The following is a 14,303-nucleotide window of genomic DNA, read 5'->3' on the forward strand; positions in this document are numbered from 1 at the left end:
CCCATGAGAAGACCTGTGTTAATATTATTATTCCGGCATTAAAAAATCAAGCTTCATTTCTGCAGGTCAACAGGGTAAATTCAGGAAGACTCAAGAGAACACTTGCTACCTTTTCTTTAACCAGGAAAAACATAAGGGTCTCAAGGACCTGCATCAGGCCCGTCTCTGAATGGATGCTGCTTGCTTGGGAGGCTGAAACTCCCTGCGGATGACAGCTCCGGGGGTCTTAGAAAAAGACGCCAGCCGGTGTCCACCCTACCCCACCTTTCCCCGTCTCCCGCCTTAATGATGCAGTGAGAAGCATTAGTTAGGTACCAGGAGCTCGTCAAATGTTCACAGGAGAGGAAAGTGGGGAACAAAGCCCAGCGTGGAAAAACCCAACCCCGCAGCCCAGAGAGGACAGGAGACCGCGCCCTCCCTGCTGCGGCCCGGAGGGCTGCAGAGACTGCGGAGCCGCAGTGCAGGGCGTGGAACGCACATCCCGAAAGCGCCTCCCGCCTGCGCATCCCCAGGCAGAGCTCTCCACCACGCAGCCCGCGCTGGAGGCACGAGGTAGCCCCGCTCTCCGCACCGTGCCGGCCGAGTGCCGACGCCGTGGAGCATCCTTCAACCGCAGGGAAGGAGCAGCTGCCCTCGCGCTGCAGACCGGGGCTGCAGACTGCGCTTGGCCCCACCCGGCCCCCTCCCAGCCCTCCGCGTGCTCACCCGTCCGTGCGCCCATCCCGTGGCCGGCGGTGGGAGCCGTCAGTCCCTCTGCTCTAAGGTAGCGGGGGAACGAGCTAGGGCGGTGCCGCGGAGCGAGCGCTTCGTTCAACAGGCGGCTCTCGGACGGTGGGAGGGCACGGCCGGCGCAGCGGCAGCGGAGCAGCCTGGGAAGCGTAGTTTCCGCGCCGCGCCGCGGCCGGCGGACGCCGGACCCCCTGCCCGTCCCCGCCTCCACTCCGGCCCTACCCAGCAAGCGTAGTCTCCCAGAATCTACGTGCCGACCCCTTAAGCGCTCTGCAGGCAAGGAGAGTCTCAGCCTTGGGGGAAAGCTGTGCAGGCTCCCTTGAGAAGCTAGAGACCACAGATAGGGTGGGTGGCAGGGACTCTTCAGTCTGGTGGGAAGCTGTTGGGTGAGTGAACACCTTAACGTGGCCACCTTAACGTGGCAGTCTCGTCGAGACCCAGTTCAGATAGAGACCAGGATCAGATACAAAGTTGGCTTGCCGGGGGTTTTACTGGATTTACGCGGGCCTGGGGTGCGGGCGTGCGGAGTCTCTGGGGGTACATGCTAGAGGGTAGAGAAGTAGGTGAGCACATCCGAAGTTTGGGGCGCGAGGGTGGTTGAGAGCCCAGAGCCCATGCACATGCGGTGGCTTCATTAGATGTGAGTCTAAACAACTTAGCCTCTGACAGCCTTAGCAACCTCATCTGTAAAGTAGGCCTAACGCATGAGTTGTGAGGATCAAACACTATTAGGTAGGCGTAGAGGAGAAAGCGCCTGCGTCTGGTACTTAGCACATGCTCAGTAAAGGGTCCTTCCTTGGGAAGTGCAAGGACCTTCCGGGCATACTTTTTACTTGGAAAGCCCTGCATATGAGGCTGAGTTAAAGATAGTTGGGCCTATCCCTCGCCAGCGTGGCTCAATTGGTTGGAGCTTCTTCCTGTAAATCAGTAAGTTCGGGGTTCTATTCCCAGTTAGGGCACGTGCCCACTAGGTTGAGGTTCCATCTCATTCCAGCCTGCGATGTTTCTCTCTCTCTCTCTTCCTCCCTTTCCCTCGCTCTAAAAAAAAATAAATACCCATGTCCCAAGTAAATGTTAAAAACCTACGAGTTTACCGTAACTCGTCAGGTGTTCAGCTGCTTCACTTCATCCCTGACAATGTCCCCTCTGCCAGGTTCTTGTGAGGTGAGCTGCAATGATATACTGGCTTGTCTTTGAAGATTTAAAGCACGTAAGTGGGATGCATAGGACAAAAATGGAAATTATTAACTACCAAACTATGTAGCATAATGGGGGCAACCTTACAGGAGCTTTTTCTAATTAGACTTGATCTCCTTTTTGAATGACATTTCTCCCCATGTTATAATTCTTGCTTATAACATTTATCTGGACAGTTTCAGGTATGTTGAGTTTTGTACTTAGCTACTATGCAGTATTTCACACTATGGTGAGATTCGCATCTTAGAGCCATAGTGGAAGAAAAATTAAGGCCCTGGCTGGTGTAGCTCAGTGAATTGAGTGCTGGCCTGCCAACCAAAAGGTTGCCAGTTTGATTCCCAGTCAGGGCACATGCCTGGGTTGCAGACCTGGTCCCTGGTTGGTGTGTATGTGAAAGGCAGCCGATCAATGTTTCTCTCACGCACTGATGTTTATCTTCCTCTTTTTGCCCCTTCCTCCCCTTCTCCCTAAAATTGAATAAAACCTTTAAAAGAAAAATAGTGGGTGCAAGCAGCATTTCTGGTGTAATCTCTGCCTGAAATAGGCAAAGCATGAATGGAGGTGAAACAGCAGCACAATCTGCATGACCTGTGCAGTAATCATGTGGGGGGAAAGTGCTATAGAGGAAGTTCCCTATTTGAAAATAATAACACCACTTTGCATTTGTGAACTACTTTCCTATTCATGTTCTCACTCGATTTTTGCAATAACTTGTGAGACAAGGAGTATAGCACTTTCTCCCGGTCAGAGGTCTAAAGGTACAGAGAGGTGATATGACTTACCCAGGGTCATCCAACTGGTCATTAAGCCTGTCTTCTCTCCTTCCACTCTGGGTCCTCTGGCGTCCCCCAAAGAGGCACCCATGGCACTGCCTTTCTTTTCTGTGCTTCAAAACAGGGCCATACCTACCCCAGCAGGGGGCTGCATCAGAAAATAAAGTGAATTCTCTAAGGCTTTTGGAACTAGCACAATGAACAGTGGCTCACACCACTGTTGACTGAGAGACCAGTGTGGTTCCCACCAGCAACTGCAATAATGGATGGCAACCTGGGCCTCCTCACCAGAATGACAAGTCTGATCTTGGAAACAATTAAATGAAATGGAGGTGTGACCAAACCAGCTTAAATTACATTTCCATGTTTTCCTGTTGTTATTCCAAATGTCCTGTGTAACAGACATGATATCTTTGACTTTACGTTGTGCACGTGTCACGAATCACAGCCTTCTGTTAAATAATGGGACTGCTTACAGATCAAGCTGGCAGTTTTCTCAGAGAAAACTGAAGGTAGGCATGCACTGAAAATAATCAAGCATTTTTAAAAAAAGTATTTATTTATTTTAGAGAGAGGAAGGTAGAAAGAAAGAGAGGGATAGAAACATCAATGTGAGAGAAACATTGATTGGTTGGCTTTCACATGTACCCCAACCCGGAGACCAGGCCTGCAAACCAGGTATGTGCCCTGAGCGGAAATTGAACTGAGAACCTGTGGCTTTGTGGGACAGCACTCAACCAGCCACACCAGCCAGGGCAGCGATTTTATTCAGATAAGAAAGAATAGCAAAGATACTCAGTCGTGTAGCATGTATATGTGTGATGAAACAAATGGAGAATTATTCAGATAAAGACTGTGAGAGCAAGCAGGCACAAAAATGATTTCAAAGTCATAGTTGGCAGTCAAAGCAGAGATACAGGTGCTCTCTGACAGTCCCAGGGCCATGTATAAGCTCCAAGAGGATGTTGGCACCAAAGTAAAGGAGACATTATGAAAAGAACTTCTAATCAATCTCTGTCCATACCAGGAGGGCTGGAAGCTAGTAGGTGTTAATGGATGAGTGGGGAAAGTAGAATAGGCAACCTTTCTATTTTTAATATTAAAATTTAATGAACAGATATGATAAGTTTCAGTCAGTTCAGTTCTTTAAATCTGTCTAAAAATTTCTGGACTTCTGGCCAAGATGGAGGCATAGGTGGATACACTTTGCCTCTTTGAACAACCAAAAGAGGGGCAACAAAAAAATTTAAAACAAAAAATAACCAGAACTGACAGAAATTTGAACCGTATGGGAGCCCAACAACCAAGGAGTTAAAGAAGAAACCTTCGTCCAGACCGGTAGGAGGGGCAGGGACAGGCAGCCAGGATGAGAGGCTGCATGGCACGGCTGCAGTGCAGGACCAGCGAGGCAGTGGCTGGCAGACCTGATGGTCCCACATTTGCGTGTGGCTAAGCCGGGAGGAACAACTGGGGAGCAAGGCAGACTGCACAACCCAGGGTTCCAGCGTGGAGAAATAAAGCCTCAAAAACCTCTAACTGAAAACACCTGTGGGAGTTGTGGCAGTGGGAGAAACTCCCACACAGGAAAGTTTGTCGGAGGGACCCACAGGGTCCTAGAATGTGCACAAGCTCACCCACCTGGGCATCAGCACCAGAAGGGCCCAATTTGCTTGTGGGTAGCGGGGGAAGTAACTGAAAGTTTTGAGCCCTCCCCCATATACAGTGCCACAAGGCAGTGACATAGGTTGTCCGCCCTGGTGAATATCTAAGGTTCCACCCCTTACAACATAACAGGTGCGCCATGACAAATGAAAGAAATAATCAAAATTCCAGAAGAACAACTAAGTGACAAACAGGTAGCCACCCTATCAGAGTTCAAAACACTGGTAATTAGGATGCTCACAGAAATGATTGAATGTGGCCACAAAATAGAGGAAAAAGTGAAGGCAATGCAAAGTGAAATAAAGAAAAATATAGAGGGACCCAACAGTGAAGGGAAGGAAACGGGACTCAAATCAACACTTTGGAGCAGAAGGAAGAAATAAGCATCCGACCAGAACAGAATGAAGAAACAAGAATTCAAAAAAAAAAAAAAAATGAGGAAAGGCTCAGGAACCTCCAGGACAACTTTAAACATTCTAACATCCAAATTGTAGGGGTGCCAGAAGGAGAAGAGGAAGAGCAAGAAATTGAAAACTTATTTGAAAACATAATGAAGGAAAACTTCCCCAATCTGGGAAAGGAAATAGACTTTAAGGAAGCTCAGAGAATCCCAAAGAAGCAGACACAAAAGCACATCATAATTACATTACCCAAGATTAAAGATAAGGAGAGAATCTTAAAAGCAGCAAGAGAAAAGGAGACAGTTACCTACAAAGTTGTTCCCATAAGACTATCAGCTATCAGCTGAGGCCCTGGCTGGTGTGGTTCAGCCTGTGAATCAAATGGTTGCTGTTTTGATTCCCACTCGGCGTACATGCCTGGCCCAGGTCCCCAGTAGGGGGTGCTCGAGAGGCAACCACACATTGATGTTCCTTTCTCTTTCTTCCTCCCATTCCCTTTCTAAAAATAAATACATAAAATCTTTTTTTAAAAGAAGAGTAGCTAAGTTCTCAAAAGAAATCTTACAGGCAAGAAGGGGTTGGAAAGAAGTATTCAAAGTCATGAAAAGCAAGAATGTACATCCAAGATTACTCTATCCAGCAAAGCTTTCATTTAGAATGGAAGGGCAAATAAAGTGCTTCCCCGATAAAGTCAAGTTAAAGAAGTTCATGGTCACCAAGCCCTTATTATATGAAACATTAAAGGGCCTTATCTAAGAAAAAGAAGACCAAAACGCTGAACAGTAAAATGACAACAAACTCACAACTATCAACAACTGAACCTAAAAATAAAAACAAAACAAAAACAAACTAAGCAAACAACTAGAACAGGAGTAGAATCACAGAAATGGAGATCATATGGATGGTTATCAGAAGGGAGAGGGGGAGGTAGAGGTGGGAGAATGGGGAAAAGGTACAGGGAATAAGTAGCATAAATGGTAGGTACAAAATAGACAGGGAGAGGTTAAGAATAGTATGGGAATTGCAGAAGCTGAAGAACTTACATGCATGACCCATGGACATGAATTAACGTGGGGGAATGCTGGTGGGAGGGGAGGTGCAAGGTGGAGGGAAATAAAGGGGAGAAAAAAGGGGGCAACTGTAATAATAAAATATGCTTAAAAAATTTCTAAGGGAGAAAAGGATGTCAGCCATACCTATGATCAGTTGAAACCCATCATCATTTCTGGACTATCTGTAGTAGGTTTAAGTTTTCAATTTGCTCTTTGAAAAATGAAAACATAAATTTGAGACAGAACTCCTAGAGCTGAAACGGACCTTAAAGATCATCTTTTCTAGTCTCTTCCTCATGCAGATAAGGAAGCTTGTACAACAACAGTAAAAATCACTTGAGAAAAAGTAAAAAGTTCTGTGTGGCTGTTATAATGAAGTATTTTTATTATTCACAATGGAAAATGTAGCATATCTCATTAGAAACATGTAGTAGATACTGTTGCTTGCCTCCCCAGTATCCATTCCATCTTTTTTCTTCTTTTTTACGGAAGTCTTCACAGGTGTTCACCCAATAGGGAGGGTGACCCTATTACCATCTCCAAGGTATACTCCTACCTATCACAGGCAAGGGGAACAGGATCCTTCTTGACTGGCCACTGAGAAATTAGAGGTGGGAATGTAACCCAGTTCTGGCCGGGAAGACCTGGCCAGAAGTCTGCTGAAGGCCTTCAGGGAAATGCCTCCTTGCTCTTAAACAGACATACAGGGAAATATGCCACTGTCTCCATGGGATGTTTTTGCATATGGCTGCGTTACCTGAGCCTGGAATAGCCATTTTAGAGCCATCAGGGATCTAGCCTGAGGACAAAGCCAACACACTGCTGATGGCAAAATAAAGAGGCAGGATGAACTGGGTCTGTGCTGTTGTTGTTGAGTCAGTAAGTCAATCGGCCCTGGCCTGCCCTACTTCTGGATTTCTTGTTATGTGAGATAATAAATATCCTGATTGTTGAGTCAATTCGAGATGGCGTTCTCTGTTACCTGAAGCTGAAAGCATCCTCAGTGTTACAGATGAAATGCAAAAGTAAGTTCTTTGGATGGACTAAAGGACTATTTCCGAGTTGGTAAAAGTAAATAAGAACCACAACCCACAGGCAAAGGATGGGGATATTATCATGTAATAGACAGAGATATGGGTTTTAACATTAGAAAGACCTGCATTTAAACCCAGATATGTACTGTCTGCTTGACTGTGACCACTTTTTTTAACCTCTCTAAGCCCAGTGTCTTCATCTGTAGACTGTGTATAATATTGTAGTACTTCCCATATATGGTTGTTACACAGATTACATTTGATCATTTGTGTCAAATATGCTGCAAAGAATATGATGGGCTCTACAGCATTGATGGCTGTGTTGATGAACCATGAATTAAATCATATTTATAGTGTAATTGGCAGCAAGTATCTAAAAGTGAATCACCATATAATAGTGATCATGTTAAGTGACATCACAGTAATGCAATCAACAAAATCCAGGGTGTGGGAAACTCTATAAGATAAACAAGAAATTAATTGCAGGGAAAATAAAAGGGAGAGCTTATCGATACATAGCATAAGAGAAATAACCAAATACAGTGTATTGATTTCGACCTAAAAAAAGCAGTTGGCTTTTTAAAAAATTCCTTTTATTGATGTAGAGAGAGGGGAAAGGAAGAAGAAAGACAGTGATGTGACAGAGAAACATTGATCAGTTAATTGGTTGATAAGTTGCCTCCTGCATGTGCCCCAATTGGGGACCAAACCCACAAACCAGTCATGTGCCCTGAATGGGAATAGAACCCTTGACCTTGCAGTTTGGTGGACGATGCCCAACCAGCTGAGCCACACGGGCCAGGCCCAAAGCAGCGGTTTAAAATCCATATTTATAAGACACTTGGGGGAAATGTGAACTTAGGAAGTTTAATTATGTTAAGGTATTATTTTAAATTTTAAGAGTTCTTGTGGAGAGATACTACTACATATTACTAAAAAATATGGAATTGTTTGGAAGAAATAATGTTTGGGATTTGCTTTTACAATAATCCAGTGTGAGAGTGGTGGTGGTAGGGAGGCGGTGGGGGGTATAGATGAAACAAGCTTGGTCATGGATTGATAACAGTCGGAGCTGAGCGATGGAGCTTTCTTACATTTTTTAAGTGCAACTTCATTGAGATATATTTTATAGACCACAAATTCACCCTTTTAAGAACTGTACAACTTAAATTTTTAAGTATATTCACAGAGTTATGCAACTGTCACCTAATCTAACTTTAGAATGTCTTAAAAAACCCAGAAAGAAACCTCATGTACATTAGCAGTCACTTCCCCTTCCCACCACATACCCAGCCCCTGGAAACCACTAATCTATTTTCTGTCTTCTCTGGATTTGCTTATTCTGGACCTTTCATATAAATGGAATCATAAAGCATGTGGGCTTTAAGACTGCCTTCTTTCACTTAGTGTAATGTTTTCAAGGTTCATCCATGCTGTAGCAAGTATCAGTACTTTATTATTATTTTTTTATGACCAAATGATGTTCTACTGTATGCATATACCACATTTTCTTTATTTGTCAGTTGATGGACTTTTAGGTTGTTTCCACATTTTGGCTATTATGAATAATGCTGCTATGCAGATTTGTGCACAAGTTTTTATATAGATACACATTTTCATTTCTTTTCAAGTGGTGTTGCTGGGTCATGTGAAAACTTTATGTCTAGCCTCTTGAGGAATTGCGAGGCTGTTTTCCAAAGTAGCTGCACCAATCTACATTTTTACCAGTAATGTGTGAAGCTTCCAATTCCTCCATATCTTTGCTAACACTTGCTATTGTCTATCTTAAAAATTATAGGCACTTAGAGAAAGTGGAATGGTATTTTTATTGCGATTTTGATATGCATTTCTCTAATGACTAATAATGTTGATAATTTTTTCACGTGCTTTTTGGCCATTTTTATATCTTCTATAGACAAATGTCTTTTTTCAAATCCCTTACCTAAGTTTTAATTGGGTTATTTGTCTTTTATTACTGATTCATACATTTTTATATGTTCTAGTGGTCATAAATGCATTATCAGGCATGTGATTTGAATTTATTTTCTCCCATTCTGTGTATTGTTCTTTTTTTCACTTTCTTGATGGTATTCTTTAGTAAACACCCTTTATGAGTTTGTGGAAGTTCCTGTCTACTTTGCTTGATGCTTTTATCATGAAAGGGTGCTGGATTTGATCAAAGACTTATTCTGTGTCCATCATGATGATCATGTGTTTTTTCCCCTTTATTCTAGTGATATGGTATATCACTTTGATTTTCTTTTTCTTTTTCTTTTCATAATGAGCCCAGAGAAATGACTTTATTTTGACTTCAAAAGGTGAAAATCTTTTCTTTTTTTAAATATATTTTATTGATTATGCTATTACAGTTGTCCCATTTTCCCCCTTCACTCCCCTCTACCCTGCACACCCTCTCTCACCCCATCCCCCCACTTTAGTTCATGTCCATGTGTCATACTTATAAGTTCTTTACCTTCTACATTTCCCCTACTATTCTTGCCCTCCCTCTATTTTCTACCTACCATCTATGCTACTTATTCTCTGTACCTTTTCCCCCTCTCTCCTCCTCCCACTCCCCTGTTGCTAACCCTCCATATGATCTTCATTTCTGTGGTTCTATACCTGTTCTAGTTGTTTGCTTTGTTTGTTTCTGTTTTTGTTTTAGGTGTGGTTGTTAGCAATTGTGAGTTTGCTGTCATTTTACTAAAAACATACATGTTTTTTTATCTTTTTTTTTCTTAGGTAAGTCCCTTTAACATTTCATACAATTAGGGCGTGGTAATGATTAATTCCTTTAACTTGACCTTATCTGAGAAGCACTTTATCTGCTCTTCCATTCTAAATGATAGCTCTGCTGGGTACAGCAATCTTGGATGTAGGTCCTTGCCTTTCATGAGTTGGAATACTTCTTTCCAGCCCCTTTTTGACTGCAAGGTCTCTTTTGAGAAATCAGCTGACAGTCTGATGGGAAGTCCTTTGTAAGTAACTGTCTCCTTATCTCTTGCTGCTTCTAGGATTCTCTCCTTCATTTTCATCTTGGCTAATGTAATTATGATGTGCCTTGGTGTGTTCCTCCTTGGGTCCAACTTCTTTGGGACTCTCTGAGCTTCCTGGATTTCCTGGAAGTCTATTTCCTTTGCCAGATTGGGGAAGTTCTCCTTTATTATTTGTTCAAATAATTTTTCCACTTGTTTCTCTTCTTCTTCCTCTTCTGGTACGCCTATAATTCAGATGTTGGAATGTTTAAAGATGTCCGGGAAGTTCCTAAGCCTCTCTTCATTTTTTTTTGAGTTCTTCTTTTCTTTTTTTTGGTTGTTTCTTTCTTCCTTCTGGTTCACTCCATTGATTTGAGTCCCAGTTTCCTTCCCATCACTATTGGTGCCCTGTACATTTTCTTTTATTTCACTTAGCTTAGCCTTCATTTTTTCATCTAATTTGTGACCGTGTTCAACCAATTCTATGAGCATTCTGATTATCAGTGCTTTGAACTGTGCATCTGATAGGTTGGCTATCTCTTTGTCGCTTAGTTGTATTTTTTCTGGAGCTTTGATCTGTTCTTTTGTTTGGGCTATTTTTTTTTTGTCTTAGGCTTATTTATTTATTTTTTTGTCACACCTATTACATAGTGGGTGTGGAGACTTAGGTATTCATCAGGGCAGGGCAACACAATCTCTGGGTTGTGACATTGTAGGTGGGGCAGGGGTCAGAGAGGGAGCAATGGCCTTGCTCCGATTTCTGCCAGATTTCAGTCCCTTCTGCTGCTTCCCCAAAGAAAACTGGTTCCTTCGGGTGCTGATTTTTGTGTGGGTGGGTTTGTGCATGTACTAGGACCCTGTGGGTCTCTCCAACGAACTCTACTGTGAGGCTGGCAGTCTCTCCTGGCACCTCAAACCCCACAAGTGTTTTCAATTGGTGTTTTGAGGCTTTATTTCCCTGTTTTGGGACCCCAGGTTGTGAGGGCTGTCTTGCTCCCCAGTTTCTCCTGATTTATCTGCACACAAAGGGGGTCTGGCCTGTTCTGCAAGCCACCTTGCGCACTGCGCCCCTCCACAATCCTCTGCCTCACTGGGTTCGCCCGCTGCCACCCTTTGCCCAGGTCCATCAGCCACAGCTCTTTTTTGCCGTGACCCCTCTCTGCCCAGCTGCCCAACTCCACCCGTCCTACCAGTCCGGATGAATGTGTCTATTTTAACTCCTTGGTTGTCAGACTTCCATACAGTTAAATTTTCTGTCAGTGCTGGTTGTTTTTTTGTTTCTAAATTTTTGTTGTCCTTATTATTTTGGTTGTGCGAGGAGGCATAGTGTGTCTACCTACACCTCCATCTTGGCCAGAAGTCTTGCTTTGATTTTCATACATTAGATTAAATATTCATTTTTGTGATACATCCCATTTGGTCATGGTATATAATCATTTTTATTGATGTATGTTGTTGGATGTGGTTTGCCAGTATTTAGTTGAAAATTTTTGTGTCCATATTCATAAGAAAATTGGTCTCTTTTCTCTTGATGCCTTTGACTAGTTTTGGTATCAAAGTGACACTTGCCTTATATCAATAAAATGAGTTAGGAAGTGTTCCCCTTCCCTTCTATTTGTTTGGAAGTGGTTATGAAGGATTTATTTTAATTCTTTCAATGTTCGGTAGATTTACCAATGAAGACTTCTGAGCCTTGGCTTTTCTTTGTTGGAAATTAAAAAATTACTAATTCAGCCTCTTTTCTTGTTCCACACCTATTTAGATTATATTTCTTCTTGAGTCAATTTTATTTGTTTGTGCCTTTCTAAGAATTTATCCATTTTATCTGAGTTATCTAGTTTGTTGATATACAGTTGTACATAACATAAATTTATTTAAAGTTCATAATATGAACTTTTTATCTCTGTAAGGTCAGTAGTGATGTCCCCTCTTTCATTCCTAATTTTGATATTTGAGTCATCTTTTTCTTTTCTTGGTCATTCTAGCTAAACGTTTGTCACTTTTATTGATCTTTTCCAAGAACGAACTTTTAATTTTGTTGATTTACTCTATTGTTTTCTAGACTCCATTTATTTTACTTCTGCCCTAATCTTTATGAACTTTATCATGGCCCAGATAATTTCACTGGTGAATTTTACTAAGTTTTTAAGGAAGAAATGATACCAATTTTCTGTAATTTCTTCCAGAAAACATAAGCAGAAGGACTACTTCCTAACTCATTCTGTGAGGCTAGCATTACCCTAATATCAAAGCCAGACAAAGGCACTACAAATAAAGAAAATCATAAGCCAATACCTCTCATAAAAGTAGATGCAAATGTCCTCAAATTATTGAAATCTAACAATGTATAAAAAGAGATATATACTACAAAAAAGTGGGATTTATTCCAGGTATACAATGCTGGTTTAACATTTAAAAATCAATGAATGTAATCTATTATATCAACAGGCTAAAGAAAAAAATCATATGATCATATCAGTAGGTACAGAAAAATCATTTAACAAAGTACAACATTCATTTATGATAAAAAGATCACAACAAACTAGAAGTAGAGGAGAACTTTATTTATGATTAAGAACATCTGCAAAAGCTCCACAGCTGACATACGTAACAGTGAGAAACTGGATGCATTTCTCCTAAGACCAGAAACAAGGCAAGGGTGCCTCCCCTTGCCATTCCTATTCAACATTGTATGGGAGTCCTAGTTAATGCAGTAAGATAAGAACAGGGGTTTGGTGATGGGGATGGTATATACAAATGGAGAGGGAAAGGATAAAACTGTCTGCATTCATAGATGGCATAACTGTCTATATAGAAAATCCCAAAGCATGATTTTAAAAAACCTCCTGGAGTGAGGTTGCTATAGGTGATTATAGCAAGGCTGTAGGACACAAGGTCAATATACAAAAGTCTACTGCTTTTCTATGATTGGAATTTGAAAAAAGCCAATACCATTTACATTAGCACAAAGAAAGAAACAAAGAAAAATATGTAGGTATATATAAAATATCTATATGAAGGGAACACCAAAACTCTGATGAAATAAATCAAAGAAGATCTAAATAAATGGAGAGCTATTTCATGATCATGGGTGGGAAAACTCAATATTGTTAGGGTAGTAATTCTTCCCAACTTGACCTGTAGATTCAATGCAATCCCAGTCAAAATCCTAGCAAATTATTTTGTAGACATCAACAAAATTATTGCAATGTTTATATGGAGCAGCAAAAGCCCCATAATAGCCAATACCATACTGAAGAAGAACAAATTCAGAGGACTTACACTTCCCACCTTCAAGACTTCGTATGATGCTACAGTAATCAAGACAATGTGATATTGGTGAAATAGATCAGTGGAACAGAATAGAAAGCCCAGAAATAGATCACACAAATACAGTTAACGTATCTTTGACAACAAAGCCATGACAATTTCATGGAGAAAAGCTTGTCTTTTCAACAAATGGTATTGCAACAATTGAACGTCAATATACAAAAAAATAAATCTAAGCAGACTTTTTACTATTCACAAAAAATATATATGGATTGTAGACATAACTGCAATACAAAAACCTAGAAAACTCTTTGAAGGTAACATAGGAGAAAATCTAGGTGGCTTTGCATTAGGTGATGACTTTTTAGACACATCACCAAAAGCAGATTCATGAAAGAAAAAAATTGATGTTGGACTTTACTAAAGTTGAAAACTTTTGCTTGGAGAAAAACACTGTTAAAAGAATGAAATGGCAAGCCATAGACTGGGAAAAAATATTTACACAGATGTGGCAGAGTTGGAATCATCGTACATTGCCAGTGGGAATGTAAAATGGTGTAGTTGCTATGGAAAACAGTTTGGTGGTTCCTCAAAAAGCTAAACATAGAACTATCTAACCCAGCAGTTCCACCCTTAGGCATATACCCAGAGAAATGAAAAGCAAGAATGTGAACAAATACTTGTATATAAATGTTTATTGCAGCATTATTTACAATAGCTAAAAGGTGGAACCAACCCAAGTTGGTTTTGTCCATCACCAGATGAATGGACAAAATGTGATACAACTCTACAATGGAATTTTATTCAACCATAAAAGGAATGAAGTTCTGACACATTCTACAACATGGATGAACCTTGAGGACATTATACTAAGTAGAATAGGCTACCCACAAAACAACAAAAATATTTTAAGTCTCCACCTGTATGAATATCTACAATGGGCAGACTCATAGAGACAAAGTAGATTAGAAATGACCAGGGTTGGGGGAGGCAGGAGTGAGTAGTGGTTGCTTTGTGGTCACACTTTCTGTTTGGAGTGATCAGAAAGTTTTGGAAATAGACAGTGGTGATAGTTGTACCACTTTGTGGATATAATTAATACCACTACACTGTATACTTAAAAATATGGTTTAAAAAGTGGCTAATTTTATATGTAATTTATCATGATTAAAAGACTAATAGTGTAGTATGAATATGCAAAAACACTGAA

At 41.3% G+C, this 14,303-nt stretch overlaps 1 protein-coding gene across 2 annotated transcripts in view; it reads right to left on the reverse strand.

Annotated features, from left to right (window-relative positions):
• TMOD2 (tropomodulin 2) overlaps window positions 1-14,303 on the reverse strand; it is a 72,275-nt gene that overhangs the window by 52,492 nt on the left and 5,480 nt on the right. Inside the window, exon 1 of one of the 2 annotated variants that reach the window (XM_037143035.2) lies at window positions 706-803. The exons of the other annotated variant lie outside the window; for it this stretch is intronic. The gene's annotated coding sequence lies outside the window, so the exon portion shown is untranslated. Of the gene's footprint in view, window positions 1-705; window positions 804-14,303 lie in introns of those variants that run through there. 2 annotated transcript variants of the gene reach the window in all.

Source organism: Artibeus jamaicensis, unplaced genomic scaffold, assembly GCF_021234435.1.
Source record: "Artibeus jamaicensis isolate MK-2021 breed Jamaican fruit bat unplaced genomic scaffold, CSHL_Jam_final contig_548, whole genome shotgun sequence".
NCBI classification, from domain to species: Eukaryota; Metazoa; Chordata; class Mammalia; order Chiroptera; family Phyllostomidae; genus Artibeus; species Artibeus jamaicensis.